We start from the raw sequence: 12,672 nt of genomic DNA, 5'->3' as shown, positions 1-12,672 counted from the left end.
ATATGTTGGAAGGGCAAAATAGTAATTAGATGAGTATACCAACTATATGTACCTATGCAGGATATGCAGTTGGTTACTTATCTCAGCATATAGCATATTATCTTGCAAAAGAGTATATAGTCAGAGCACAACAGATGTAAACTTATATGGCAGAACTATCATAAATCATTCTATAATGAGCAAAGAACACACATTGGTCCAAACCAAACAGACTTGGTAATGTAAGAATGATATTACCACTAACCAGTAATGTAGGAGAGCGCTTATTTGCTGATCACCCTAGGTAAAAAATGTGTGATATAACATGACAGGTGCTAGTGTGATTGAACCAGATACTGTGTTAATTTCATACAATACCAATCTGTAGATTTTGGTATCCCAGGTTTTCTGGTGCAAGCAGTGGGAATGTAAGACGGGATAGGTGCAGCTAATCCCCGCAGCTCCTGCCCGAGATCGAGCTCCAGCGGATGGGGGGAATATTGCTGCGTCCCGCCGCTAGCGGGTTCCAGACACTGGGGTAGAATTTGTGCCAGTGTCCGCCTCTCTTGTGCCCGTAATCGAGCTCCGGCGGGTGGAAGTAGCCGCTAACTTCCGCGGCTTGTGTGGTTGCCTGGTAACAGGCTGTGATGATCCGGCTTCCAGGTCACGTGTGCGCACCACGTGACCATGTGGGTCCTGACGTACGTTTCGCTGGTAGGCTTGATCACAGGACGTAAGTCGTCACTGTGGGTTTAGATTTTTAAAGGAGAGTCTAATTGCTGATAGGAGATTCTGATTTGATGGACAGTTTCCTCAATCAATCCAGATGGTTCATTTTTTCTCTATAGTGACGAAAGCCTTATTAAATAACTTCTTTCTAAAGAAGATGCAATTACATTTCAATTCCATTACTAAGTGTTGCTGCTAAGGAGTTTGTTATGCCTTAAACTGTCCCATAATTGGGTATATGATATGAATGTGTAATGAACAGGAGTTGAGAGCGGATGAGTTATGATAATTAATTGATATAGATTAATAATAAAGAGTTTTAAAAAAAATAATACAATAGAAAATATAAATAAAAATAAATATAAATATAAAAATAAAAATAATAGTAATAATAAAAATAAATATAAATATATAATTAAATAAAAATAGATGTAAATAAAAATAATAATAATAAGGATAATGATAATAGTCAAAATTATAAATAAAGGTAAAAAATAAAAGTAAAAAATAATAAATAAATGGATGTGACCTGTGTAAAATAAATAAATTAAATATATGGAGAAGGGGGGATGGGGGCAGTGGAAAAATGTTATTTTCTTATGTGAAGAACCTTTTATATGGGTAGTGCAAGTGGTACTGGTACTGTGGAAATAGCAGAAAATAGTGAAGGTAGGGCCAAGGTAGTGTGAGATGAAAGTGAGATATGGATGAGGGAGGGACTGTATTAATTAAAGGTGGGGGGGGGTGAAAAGAAGGGGGGAAGGTGGGTGGGAAATTAATTGAAAAGGACAGATAACTAGAGTGAGAGTGTGGAATATGGGTGAGTAGTCACAGTTGGGGGCAAAATATGAATTCTAGATTAGGAGCCCATATTAAGAACTATATGATAGTGAAAGAAAGTGTGAGTATCTTATATACAAACAAGTGGACTGTAAAATAGAAGTAATAGAAAATAATCAGCAAGTGAACCTTCCAGTTATATAAACACTATAGATGAATAGTTGTGAGGACAAGAGTAATGAAAAAAAAATAAAAAATAAAATAAAGTAGAGTGAAATAAAATAAATAAATAAAATAAATCATAAAATGGGTTGCCGTTAGTAAGGAAATGCCAAGGCATACTGAGTATTGATTGGGCGAATATTGTTTCAAGGCGTGGGTCAGTTCTAATTCAGGAAAGCCCCATAGTTAATATTCTCATTCATACCGGCGGGGTAAATGGATCCCATTTTAAAAATCCATTCACTCTCTTTTTGCAGAAGGATATTTGTGAGGTTACCTCCACGTATACCTAATTTAATCCTTTCCAGACCAAACACTTTTAATTCTTCCCATCTGTTGTTATGATGGGTATAAAAGTGACGAGCGACTGAAGTTAGTTGCTTCATTTTTGCTTTGTCCGAAATAGCATTGCGTATTGATCCTATGTGTTCTAGGATCCGCTGTTTTAAGGGGCGAGTAGTCATGCCGATGTATTTCTGGTTACAACTACATTTAATGCAATAAATGACACCTTCCGTCTGACAGTTCATATAGTCTGAAATTCTGTGTTTTTTCCCAAACTTGTCCTCTATTTCCTTGGTTGGATCAATGAATTTACAGGCTTTACATTTGCCACAGGGATATGTTCCAGTTACGATTGGTTTCTTGTTCGGCAACCTTTGAAAATGGCTCTGTACTAGGTGGTCTCTCAAGTTTCTAGACCTACGCCAACTCATGGAGACTTTTGGGCCTAGTTTGGCTGATAGAGCAGGGTCTGCATGCAGGATATGCCAATGTTTTTGTATGGCATCATTAACTTTTCTCCATTCCTGACAGAAATTGCCGACAAATCGGATGGTTGTATTGGCTTTTGTTGGGTTTGGATCTTTTTTGAAGATTATATCGTCTCTGTTAGTTTTTTTGGCAAATGTCATGGCTTTCTTCACTGAGGTGTTGCTGTATCCCCTAGTTCTTAGTCTCTGAGCTAGCTCCAAACTCTGTGTCTCAAATTTCTTATTGTCTGAGCAATTTCTGCGGAGACGGAGAAATTCCCCCTTTGGTATGTTTTCAATGGTAGGGGGAAAATGGGAGCTAGTTTGGTGTAGGAGTGTGTTGGTTGCTGTGGTTTTCCGATATAGACTTGTTGCCACCATTCCCTCTGGGTCTTTATAAATCGTAAGATCTAGGAATGGTAGTTCTTGCTGACTGATACTGTGGGTGAGGCGAATATTCAGATCATTTGTATTGAGATGTTCTATAAATTGGTGTAATAATTGTAAATCGCCCTCCCATATCAGGAAGATGTCATCTATGTATCGGTTCCACATGATGACATGTGATGTATACAAGTCATTGTCATCATTAAAGACCACCTCTTTTTCCCACCACCCAAGGAATATGTTGGCATATGTGGGCGCACAGGCGGCTCCCATGGCGGTGCCCCTTGTTTGAAGAAAAAACTTGTCATTGAATGTGAAGAAGTTGTAGTGTAATACAAAGTGAAGCAATTGAATAAGGAAAAGATGGAATTCGTCCATTCCTTCTGTATGCAAAAAGTATTCTACTGCTGCTATTCCATCTTTATGGCCTATGGAGGTGTATAGTGCCTCAACGTCAAGTGACACTAGATATTGATTATCCTCTAGTTTTATGTCATGTAGCTTCCTCAAAATATCAGTTGTGTCCTGGACGTATGAGGGGAGGTCTAGAACAAAATGTCTTAGGTGTAGGTCTAGAAAGATACTCGCCTTTTCTGTCAGTCCCCCTATGCCGGACACTATTGGTCTCCCAGGTGGAGTCTGAATATTCTTGTGTACCTTCGGCAGTAAATAATATGTAGGAACTTTTGGATTTTGTGTGTATAGGTAGTCAAATTCTTGTTTTGTGATTGTCCCTTGTGAAAGTGCTTGATTTATTATATTGTAAAAAGCGGTACTGTAGTTTTGTAATGGGTTCAAGAGCAATCTCTTATAGCATTCCGTAGTGTGTAGTTGTCGTTGAGCTTCTTTAATATAGTCGGTTTTAGACCAGATTACGACATTGCCCCCTTTGTCCGATGGCTTTATGACAACATCCTGCCATGATCGTATTTCTCTCAGAGCTAATATTTCATGCCGTGTGAGATTGGATTGTCTGAACTGCTTGTTTTTATATTTATGAATTTGATCAAATTCATTAGCCACAAGTTTCATGAAGACCTGTACTTCTGGACATGTGTTCTCTTGCGGGAAGTATGTAGATTTCTTCTTACACATAGGTCTAGTAGAGAGTCTGGTTTCTAAACCTGTTGAGATGTTTTGTTCCTGTTCAAGTTCTTGTAGAGCACTTAGGGCTTCTTGTTCGGCCAAAGAAAGGTCCAGATGTGTTGATATTGTCTCTTCTACTCTTGATGGAATACTTGGGGTAGTGGATGTTGTAATATCTGTATTTCTTTGTGCTTCAGGAGAGATATTTTCTGTGTTGGCATATAGTTTGGTGAGGAGTAGTTTTCGACCAAATAGTTTGAGATCTTTCTCCCACTTGAATCTATCAAAATGATCTGTGGGGGAAAAAGTCAGACCTCTACTAAGTACAGACTCTTGTGCTTGTGTAAGTTCATGTTCAGACAAATTGATGATTTTTAAGGTGGATTCCTCATTGGGATGAGTTGGATTTACCATCGATCCTGTTGGGGTTGCCTCCTGTATGTGTTGCGAGTCATTGGGGGTGAGAAATCCCATTGCTGTGGACCCCTTCTTCCTCTTAAGCCCCCGCCTCGTCTTCCTCCTCTTTGTCTGCCTCTTCCTCCTCGGGGATCCCCTAAAAAAGGTGTGGAGGTTTGTGTATTGCTCGTTAATTCGTTACTAGCATTGGAGTGCTTCTCTGAAATATAATCGGAGGTGTCTTCTGCTCCAGATGTCTCAGTTTCTGATGAAGAGTATTGATCCGTGTGTCTAGGGGGACCTTTTCTCCAAGATGTTTTTTGCCACCTAAATATTTTGCCGGACGAGAAGTCCCGTTTATCTCTTGCGTATTTAGTCTTTTTACGTTCGATAATTGTTTGTTCATAGGTCTGTAGTTCTTGTTTGTTTTTTTCAAAACATCTTTGAAATTGGGAATCCTTTTCCCATGTCTCTAGTTTTTTACCGAGATTTACGAGACCGTGTTCACACTCCTCTAATATAAGGTTATTATGTTTTATCAGAATGTGCATAAGATCATTGGAGCATTTCAGGAGGACATTCTCCCATTCCTTTTTAAGATTTTCACTGGCGAGGTCAAAGGTTGGGAACACTCTTGGGCGGAGGCCCCTGGGGGATATTTTGTTTTTAATGTAATTTTCCAGGGTAATAAGATCCCAATTAGTTCTGATTTGTTTCCTTAATAAGAGATTTAGGCTCTGGAAATATTCCTCCCAGCTGATGTGGGGTTCGTTGTCTGTTATTTCACTGGGAAAGATATCATCCAAATTATCCTTGTTTTTTCGCCTTGTACTCAATTCCTGTTTCAGATTGAAGGTCATAATGGAATTTAGATAAAAGAACTCCTAATATATTCGATTATAGAAGAATCGAATAGGTTTCCTAAGAGAAGGAAAAACCTATCCCATGTAATATTGTGACCATGCAGGTATTCCCGAGAAAACTGGAAAACCAGTTGTAAGTCAATGTTCAAAAAAAGGGGTTTGTGGGAGCCGCACCGGTCTAGCAACAATTTTTGTACGAAAAGTAATCTGAGTAATGTCCTCTGAGAAACTGAAATTTGTGTTATAGAATTGCTTCAGATTAAGGTAACTGTGCATATAGGAAGATATTATATCTTTCAAGGTGCACTAAATATAGTTACCATTCAGTGGTGCTCCCATGAGTCAAAAATATATTGAGAAAAATACCAAATAAGAAATGGAAAAAGAAGTAGACTCTTGTTTGGAAGCACTCTAACTCAGAGGAACTAGGTTGTATACATGTCTTAGGCTGGTAAAATCATGATTTTATTGAATTCCTATTAAAATATAGAATTATCGGAGTTCAAAACTACTTCTATGTGATTCAAGATTATGTGCAAAAATATCTATGTCAATTTAATGAATAATTAGCAAAAATTGCTATAATATGATGTAAGCCGGACAAACTTTAGAATTCACAAAAAAAGGGTGGGGGGTGGGGGGGGGAGGGAAGGACACCTACTAGTCTCAATGGTGTCTATCAGATGAATATATATGAATATAATATATGTATACAGATGTGGATAAATCCACAGGGAACCAGCGCTCAAACCCTATTTGTAGTGGTGAATGTACGGTTATAAAGTGAAACTAAAATCAATAATGAAAAAGCAGGTAATATACTTAAGGTTGTTTATTCTAAGATGCTGAGATACTTTCTTTCCCAACAGGTATAAATTCGGTTTAAAAGTCAATCAGTGATTGGGGCACGCTCCTGGTTTGAGCTTAAATTCTGAAGTGCAAGGTTCAATTGAAAGAACAAATGCTGTAATCTTTGTAAAGTCGAAAAAAAAAGGAAAAAGAAAAAGAAAAATGCCACAAAAAAATATTAATGATAATATGTACTAAAGTCCAAACGGTTTACAAGTCTATACAGACAGCGGCGTCCCGCTAATCTGTGCTCTGAAGTGAAGGATTCTCTTGTGAAGTGATGAACAGTTGACAGCGGTAGTGTATGCTTTGGTTAGAGTGGAGAATAAGGACCCTGGACTGGCGCTATTCCTCCTGCAGCACGTCCCACAGTAGAGCGCCCGAATCAGGCCCGCTCTGTGGGGCCGCTGACCTGGGGTGTGCGCCTGTCACAGAGGCGAAGTGGACCCGGCCGGAGCTCTCCGAGCGGCTGGCTGCGCCTCTCCTCCTCCTACAGGGACTTACCTTCTCCCTTTCCCTCCGCCTTCCACTCTCCGCTGTCTCGGGCTTCTTCCGTCGCCTGGCAACCGGTTGCTTCCGGAACTCCGGATCACGTGACCGGATGGTTTGCGGAAAGGATTAGCAGTACTGTCCTTCTTTGTAGTGAATATTCGTCCTCAGTCCAATGTAGTATAGATGGGTAGCTCCAACGCGTTTCGACCTGTTAGGGTCTTCCTCTGGGAGTCCCTAATATATGATATATATAATATATGACCATCATTCATACTGCAAAAATCCCAAATGGAAAAAGTAGTTGCAGGGAATTAAATCATGGGTCATATGAATCCGAGTACCCATCTGTGACTTAGAATTGGGCAGCAAAATTTATTTGCAGTACCAGGATGTTCCAAGGTGGTCTCCCATCCGAGTACTGGTCCGGCCCTCCACTGCTTAGCTTCCAAGATCGGAAGAGATTGGGCATCTCCAGTGGGGTATGTCCGCAATTTCTTAAGCTAGCCCTTTCATGTGTCACTTTGTATTAGAAATGGAATCGTTCATATTTTCAACAAGAAAAATGAAAAAGGGGGACAGACACACATTTGGACGGCAGGCTCAAAAAGTGCAGATTGGATATGACAATTATATGGCAAGAAAGTATCAAAGCCATAAATATCCAATCACAGTGAATTCTTCCTTATTTGTATTGTACTATACACCAGTCAATTGTATATAGATAACAAAATCATTCTTGGTTATGCTGTCTAAATAGGACAGTAATAAGCATAAATTGATCACCAAGAAAGAACAGGGTAATAACTACAAAGAATCCTTTATAGTTAGTGGCTTAGTATCTGTGTTTTTCTCACAACCAAAGATCCACCATTGGTATGCAAAATCTCTGAATTAAAATGAGAACAAATATTGCAATATCTAGTTGTTCCAAAGTGGTCCCTCATCCAAGTACCACCCTGTCCACCGGTATTATACACCAGTCAATTGTATATAGATAACAAAATCATTCTTGGTTATGCTGTCTAAATAGGACAATAATACGCATAAATTGATCACCAAGAAAGAAAAGGGTAATAACTACAAAGATTCCTTTATAGTTAATAGCTTAGTATCTGTATTTTCACAACCAAAGATCCACCATTGGTATGCAAAATCTCTGAATTAGAATGAGAACAAATATTGCAATATCTAGTTGTTCCAAAGTGGTCCCTCATCCAAGTACCACCCTGTCCACCGCTATATAGCATTAATGCTCAGATGCAATTAAGCACCATTATTGGAATAGGCCGCAAATAAATGCTTGTCACTGATTGGTATGGTCACCTTCAGTCATAGTTTTTGAAAAAAACACCAAACATATATGTTGGAAGGGCAAAATAGTAATTAGATGAGTATACCAACTATATGTACCTAATGAATTTGATCAAATTCATAAATATAAAAACAAGCAGTTCAGACAATCCAATCTCACACGGCATGAAATATTAGCTCTGAGAGAAATACGATCATGGCAGGATGTTGTCATAAAGCCATCGGACAAAGGGGGCAATGTCGTAATCTGGTCTAAAACCGACTATATTAAAGAAGCTCAACGACAACTACACACTACGGAATGCTATAAGAGATTGCTCTTGAACCCATTACAAAACTACAGTACCGCTTTTTACAATATAATAAATCAAGCACTTTCACAAGGGACAATCACAAAACAAGAATTTGACTACCTATACACACAAAATCCAAAAGTTCCTACATATTATTTACTGCCGAAGGTACACAAGAATATTCAGACTCCACCTGGGAGACCAATAGTGTCCGGCATAGGGGGACTGACAGAAAAGGCGAGTATCTTTCTAGACCTACACCTAAGACATTTTGTTCTAGACCTCCCCTCATACGTCCAGGACACAACTGATATTTTGAGGAAGCTACACGACATAAAACTAGAGGATAATCAATATCTAGTGTCACTTGACGTTGAGGCACTATACACCTCCATAGGCCATAAAGATGGAATAGCAGCAGTAGAATACTTTTTGCATACAGAAGGAATGGACGAATTCCATCTTTTCCTTATTCAATTGCTTCACTTTGTATTACACTACAACTTCTTCACATTCAATGACAAGTTTTTTCTTCAAACAAGGGGCACCGCCATAGGAGCCGCCTGTGCGCCCACATATGCCAACATATTCCTTGGGTGGTGGGAAAAAGAGGTGGTCTTTAATGATGACAATGACTTGTATACATCACATGTCATCATGTGGAACCGATACATAGATGACATCTTCCTGATATGGGAGGGCGATTTACAATTATTACACCAATTTATAGAACATCTCAATACAAATGATCTGAATATTCGCCTCACCCACAGTATCAGTCAGCAAGAACTACCATTCCTAGATCTTACGATTTATAAAGACCCAGAGGGAATGGTGGCAACAAGTCTATATCGGAAAACCACAGCAACCAACACACTCCTACACCAAACTAGCTCCCATTTTCCCCCTACCATTGAAAACATACCAAAGGGGGAATTTCTCCGTCTCCGCAGAAATTGCTCAGACAATAAGAAATTTGAGACACAGAGTTTGGAGCTAGCTCAGAGACTAAGAACTAGGGGAAACAGCAACACCTCAGTGAAGAAAGCCATGACATTTGCCAAAAAAACTAACAGAGACGATATAATCTTCAAAAAAGTTCCAAACCCAACAAAAGCCAATACAACCATCCGATTTGTCGGCAATTTCTGTCAGGAATGGAGAAAAGTTAATGATGCCATACAAAAACACTGGCATATCCTGCATGCAGACCCTGCTCTATCAGCCAAACTAGGCCCAAAAGTCTCCATGAGTTGGCGTAGGTCTAGAAACTTGAGAGACCACCTAGTACAGAGCCATTTTCAAAGGTTGCCGAACAAGAAACCAATAGTAACTGGAACATATCCCTGTGGCAAATGTAAAGCCTGTAAATTCATTGATCCAACCAAGGAAATAGAGGACAAGTTTGGGAAAAAACACAATTTCAGACTATATGAACTGTCAGACGGAAGGTGTCATTTATTGCATTAAATGTAGTTGTAACCAGAAATACATCGGCATGACTACTCGCCCCTTAAAACAGCGGATCCTAGAACACATAGGATCAATACGCAATGCTATTTCGGACAAAGCAAAAATGAAGCAACTAACTTCAGTCGCTCGTCACTTTTATACCCATCATAACAACAGATGGGAAGAATTAAAAGTGTTTGGTCTGGAAAGGATTAAATTAGGTATACGTGGAGGTAACCTCACAAATATCCTTCTGCAAAAAGAGAGTGAATGGATTTTTAAAATGGGATCCATTTACCCCGCCGGTATGAATGAGAATATTAACTATGGGGCTTTCCTGAATTAGAACTGACCCACGCCTTGAAACAATATTCGCCCAATCAATACTCAGTATGCCTTGGCATTTCCTTACTAACGGCAACCCATTTTATGATTTATTTTATTTATTTATTTTATTTCACTACTTAATTTTTTTATTTTTTTTTTCATTACTCTTGTCCTCACAACTATTCATCTATAGTGTTTATATAACTGGAAGGTTCACTTGCTGATTATTTTCTATTACTTCTATTTTACAGTCCACTTGTTTGTATATAAGATACTCACACTTTCTTTCACTATCATATAGTTCTTAATATGGGCTCCTAATCTAGAATTCATATTTTGCCCCCAACTGTGACTACTCACCCATATTCCACACTCTCACTCTAGTTATCTGTCCTTTTCAATTCATTTCCCACCCACCTTCCCCCCTTCTTTTCACACCCCCCCCCACCTTTAATTAATACAGTCCCTCCCTCATCCATATCTCACTTTCATCTCACACTACCTTGGCACTACCTTCACTATTTTCTGCTATTTCCACAGTACCAGTACCACTTGCACTACCCATATAAAAGGTTCTTCACATAAGAAAATAAAATTTTTCCACTGCCCCCCTCCCCCCTTCTCCATATATTTAATTTATTTATTTTACACAGGTCACATCCATTTATTTATTATTTTTTACTTTTATTTTTTACCTTTATTTATAATTTTGACTATTATCATTATCCTTATTATTATTATTTTATTTACATCTATTTTTATTTAATTATATATTTATATTTATTTTTATTATTACTATTATTTTTATTTTTATATTTATATTTATTTTTATTTATATTTTCTATTGTATTATTTTTTTTAAAACTCTTTATTATTAATCTATATCAATTAATTATCATAACTCATCCGCTCTCAACTCCTGTTCATTACACATTCATATCATATACCCAATTATGGGACAGTTTAAGGCATAACAAACGCCTTAGCAGCAACACTTAATAATGGAATTGAAATGTAATTGCATCTTCTTTAGAAAGAAGTTAATTAATAAGGCTTTCGTCACTATAGAGAAAAAATGAACCATCTGGATTGATTGAGGAAACTGTCCATCAAATCAGAATCTCCTATCAGCAATTAGACTCTCCTTTAAAAATCTAAACCCACAGTGACGACTTACGTCCTGTGATCAAGCCTACCAGCGAAACGTACGTCAGGACCCACATGGTCACGTGGTGCGCACACGTGACCTGGAAGCCGGATCATCACAGCCTGTTACCAGGCAACCACACAAGCCGCGGAAGTTAGCGGCTACTTCCACCCGCCGGAGCTCGATTACGGGCACAAGAGAGGCGGACACTGGCACAAATTCTACCCCAGTGTCTGGAACCCGCTAGCGGCGGGACGCAGCAATATTCCCCCCATCCGCTGGAGCTCGATCTCGGGCAGGAGCTGCGGGGATTAGCTGCACCTATCCCGTCTTACATTCCCACTGCTTGCACCAGAAAACCTGGGATACCAAAATCTACAGATTGGTATTGTATGAAATTAACACAGTATCTGGTTCAATCACACTAGCACCTGTCATGTTATATCACACATGTTTTACCTAGGGTGATCAGCAAATAAGCGCTCTCCTACATTACTGGTTAGTGGTAATATCATTCTTACATTGCCAAGTCTGTTTGGTTTGGACCAATGTGTGTTCTTTGCTCATTATAGAATGATTTATGATAGTTCTGCCATATAAGTTTACATCTGTTGTGCTCTGACTATATACTCTTTTGCAAGATAATATGCTATATTCTGAGATAAGTAACCAACTGCATATCCTGCATAGGTACATATAGTTGGTATACTCATCTAATTACTATTTTGCCCTTCCAACATATATGTTTGGTGTTTTTTTCAAAAACTATGACTGAAGGTGACCATACCAATCAGTGACAAGCATTTATTTGCGGCATATTCCAATAATGGTGCTTAATTGCATCTGAGCATTAATGCTATATAGCGGTGGACAGGGTGGTACTTGGATGAGGGACCACTTTGGAACAACTAGATATTGCAATATTTGTTCTCATTCTAATTCAGAGATTTTGCATACCAATGGTGGATCTTTGGTTGTGAAAATACAGATACTAAGCTATTAACTATAAAGGAATCTTTGTAGTTATTACCCTGTTCTTTCTTGGTGATCAATTTATGCTTATTATTGTCCTATTTAGACAGCATAACCAAGAATGATTTTGTTATCTATATACAATTGACTGGTGTATAATACCGGTGGACAGGGTGGTACTTGGATGAGGGACCACTTTGGAACAACTAGATATTGCAATATTTGTTCTCATTTTAATTCAGAGATTTTGCATACCAATGGTGGATCTTTGGTTGTGAGAAAAACACAGATACTAAGCCACTAACTATAAAGGATTCTTTGTAGTTATTACCCTGTTCTTTCTTGGTGATCAATTTATGCTTATTACTGTCCTATTTAGACAGCATAACCAAGAATGATTTTGTTATCTATATACAATTGACTGGTGTATAGCACAATACAAATAAGGAAGAATTCACTGTGATTGGATATTTATGGCTTTGATACTTTCTTGCCATATAATTGTCATATCCAATCTGCACTTTTTGAGCCTGCCGTCCAAATGTGTGTCTGTCCCCCTTTTTCATTTTTCTTGTTGAAAATATGAACGATTCCATTTCTAATACAAAGTGACACATGAAAGGGCTAGCTTAAGA

General features: G+C 38.4%; 1 pseudogene; it reads right to left on the bottom strand.

Annotated features, from left to right (window-relative positions):
* Positions 1-6,908: 6,908 nt before the first annotated feature.
* LOC134931514 (5S ribosomal RNA) lies at positions 6,909-7,028 on the bottom strand (annotated as a pseudogene).
* Positions 7,029-12,672: the final 5,644 nt, after the last annotated feature.

Source organism: Pseudophryne corroboree, chromosome 5 (assembly GCF_028390025.1).
Source record: "Pseudophryne corroboree isolate aPseCor3 chromosome 5, aPseCor3.hap2, whole genome shotgun sequence".
NCBI lineage: Eukaryota > Metazoa > Chordata > Amphibia > Anura > Myobatrachidae > Pseudophryne > Pseudophryne corroboree.
This window is presented reverse-complemented; position numbering and strand designations above follow the sequence as displayed.